The sequence below is a fragment of the Carlito syrichta genome, unplaced genomic scaffold, assembly GCF_000164805.1.
Source record: "Carlito syrichta isolate Samal-C Ts95f unplaced genomic scaffold, Tarsius_syrichta-2.0.1 Scaffold312189, whole genome shotgun sequence".
In the NCBI taxonomy this organism is placed as follows: domain Eukaryota; kingdom Metazoa; phylum Chordata; class Mammalia; order Primates; family Tarsiidae; genus Carlito; species Carlito syrichta.
This window is the reverse complement of record NW_007256285.1, coordinates 456,926-459,890: the sequence shown is the minus strand read 5'-3', so window position 1 is coordinate 459,890 and position 2,965 is coordinate 456,926. Positions and strand designations below refer to the sequence as shown.

General features: G+C 48.5%; 1 pseudogene across 1 annotated transcript; it reads right to left on the bottom strand.

Annotated features, from left to right (window-relative positions):
- Positions 1-210: 210 nt before the first annotated feature.
- Positions 211-728, bottom strand: LOC103272208 (annotated as a pseudogene). The gene has a single exon (XR_002482635.1). The product of XR_002482635.1 is annotated as a histone deacetylase complex subunit SAP18 pseudogene (transcript).
- Positions 729-2,965: the final 2,237 nt, after the last annotated feature.

Sequence of the window (2,965 nt, the reverse complement as noted above, 5' to 3'; positions counted from 1 at the left end):
TAAGAGCAATTTTCTTCATATTTTACAGAAGGGGTTGAACGTACAGACTTTCTATTAGTGATCACTGCACGTCCAAAGCTAGCGCCTAAGTAGATGCATTATAATTTGCTTAGAATTTAAAGGCTTAATGGCAATAACGGGGGAGGAGAGTATATAAGTTTATTTTACCTAACCGATCGAAAAATACATTCTAGAACTAGTCTGTAGAATCTAACATGGTCTCATGCGCCCTGAGGGGGGTGGTGCCCAGTTTGGAGGGGTGATCGCTATGTCCAAATAATCTCCTATCTGAAACTTCTGCGACTGCAGGGTCACGAGTCATCAGTCCCCTTTCTGCCAAACATGGTGCTGCCGATTTCCTTAACTCGGTAACCTGGTCTTTTAACATCAGCGAAAACGATGGCAAAACTGAAGTGTGTGCCCTTACTTCTAGCTTCTGGGTATTCTTCTTTCACTACACCAGTCAGTTCTTTCCGGGTTGCATCCATCCAGGTGTAGATCTGCAGCTCGCTGGACGGCCCGTTCCCGCAGGAGAACCCGTCCACGCGGTGGTGGCGGCCGTTGTTGGTGGTGAAGACGCGCAGCAGCAGCGGGCAAGTCTTCTGGCGGTCGATGGGCTTTTCTGGCTCCTTCTTGATCTCCTCCTGGGTGACGCCCGACTCCACCGCCATCTTCCTCCTGCGGCCCACAAGACGCTGGCCCTGATCTCCGACCCCCGCCGAGAGCATGAGCGGGGGTCCATGAGTATATATTATCATTTTCACACAGGGTTTTCCTTTCTTAAAATGTCTACACATTTTTTGGCACCTTCGGTATTTTGGGGTTTCTGTTTAGTACATGGTGGACCAGTGAGTCAACCCCAGGGCTGTCTGATTCCAGTGGCCATGCTCTTCCAGCTACAGAATATCACACTGTCTTTTAGTATTGTGTCAGAGCCATGACCTTGATGTTGAGGAAGCATGAGGGAGGAATACATTACTCAGAAAGGTGGAGACAGAGGTGTCAGGAAAGGTTACACATCAGCTGAGCCCTGAATGAGAAGAAATTGGCCAATCATAATTTGGTGGGAAGGGCATTTCCAGAAAACAGCGTGTGCTGTCAGGGATGGGAGGACAGAACACCAGCCCCAGGGAAATTCTGAAGGGCAGGCTTCATGTCAGGGAGAGAGGAGATCTGATGGGAAAGGAAAGAGGCAGGAACTTGACTCTCAAAAGAAGCTATCTAAATATTTTGAACCCGGGACTCTCCAGGGCAGATTTGTGTAGGAAATCTATGGCAACAGCGTGAAACATGAACTTGAGGAAAAGGAAGAGAATGACAGCAGGCAAACCGAGTGAGAGCCTGGTCCGCGGCCTGGCTGACAACAGAGAAAAGAAGTCGTTGTCAATAAAGATCAGGAAGGCATAAAGTCAAAAGAACTGGGTGGCTTGGGTCAAGGGTGAGAGGATGGCGACAGAAAGAGAGATTGAGAGGATGAATACCAATTTTCTGACTTGGACAAGAAGACATTCTGCAGGAAATGTGTGGGAGAAAAGCAGATATGAAAACAAAAACTGAGTTAAGTTTTTGCATTTGGATGACCTGTGGAACTTCCAGGAGAACGCATGATAAAGGTGGCTTGGTGTGAAAAACAAACAGCTGTCCAAAACCAAAGGATGGACACGGAGACCCGGAGTGTAGCAGAAGCCAGACTTTAATGGCAGTCTTGCAAGATCAGGTGTCTGGTAGGCAGGCACACCCAGTACAATTACAGGGAATAATTTACCCCCTAGTGCGCAAGTCCCTCCCCTGGTTGTTCATTGGCTGAATACTATGGGGTTACAATCTTCCCAAAAGTTTCCTAAATTTCATTTTCCCCCTATTAGGGGTCTGGATTGAATAAAGTGGCATATCCCTTCTCCATTGTGGAGGCATTGGTCAGAAACTGATTGGTCCCTTGGTCCCTTTGACAGTTGGTTCTGGAGGGCTTTCTTGGCAGGGGTTGTTCAGAGGAGGCAGTGTTCATGTTACTCAACTCTTACCCTCCTCCTGCCTTCTGGGCTACCCTAGGTTTCTGTTCTCCCCAGGTGATGTCTTGTCCCCTCCATCCTGTTTGTCCAGGGATTTTCCGGGAACATGTACTACTTGGATTTGTCCTACCTGTAAGCCCGTTATGCAAGCTCTGAAAATGAACCATTGAAAAGCTTATCTTACATGGGTATATGGGACTGGCACTTCAAAAGAGGTTTGGCCATGGCTGAAATCACAGAGCACATGTGTGGCAATGACCCCCAAACTCATCTGATCATAGAACTCTTTAGTCAATATGAAAAGTTCTAGGACTAGCCGGGCTCGGTGGCTTAGCCTGTAATCCCGCGCCTTGGGAGGCTGAGGTGAGTGGATTGCCTGAGCCTGCGGGTTCGAGACCCGCCTGGGCAACTTGGCGAGACCTCATCTCTACAATAAATTAAAAATCAGCTGGGCATGGTAGTACGTGCCTGTAATTCCGGCTACTCGGAAGGCTGAAGCAGAAGGATCACCGGAGCCCAGCAGGTCGAGGCTGCGGTGGCCGGGAGCGTGCCACTGCACTGCAGCCTGGACGACAGAGTAAGACTCCAACTAAAAAAAAAAAAAAAGTTCTGGGACAAGTTTACAATTCTCCCTTACTGGGATGGTTTGGAAGCCTTATCAGTGATTCTTTTCTTTCTCTCTCTCTCTTTTTATTTTTTGAGTCTGAGTCTCACTCTGTCGCCCAGGTTGGAGTGCAGTGGCACACTCATGGCTACTGCAGCCTTGACCTGCTGGGTTCAGGTGATCCTTCTGGCTCAGCCTTCCAAGTAGCTGGACCCACAGGTGTGCACCACCACACCTGTCTAATTTTTTATGATTTATTGTAGGGACGAGGTCTTGCCATGTTGATCAGGCTGGTCTCGAATCCCTGAGCTCAGACAATCCTCTAGCCTCTGCTTCCCAAAGTGCTGAGATT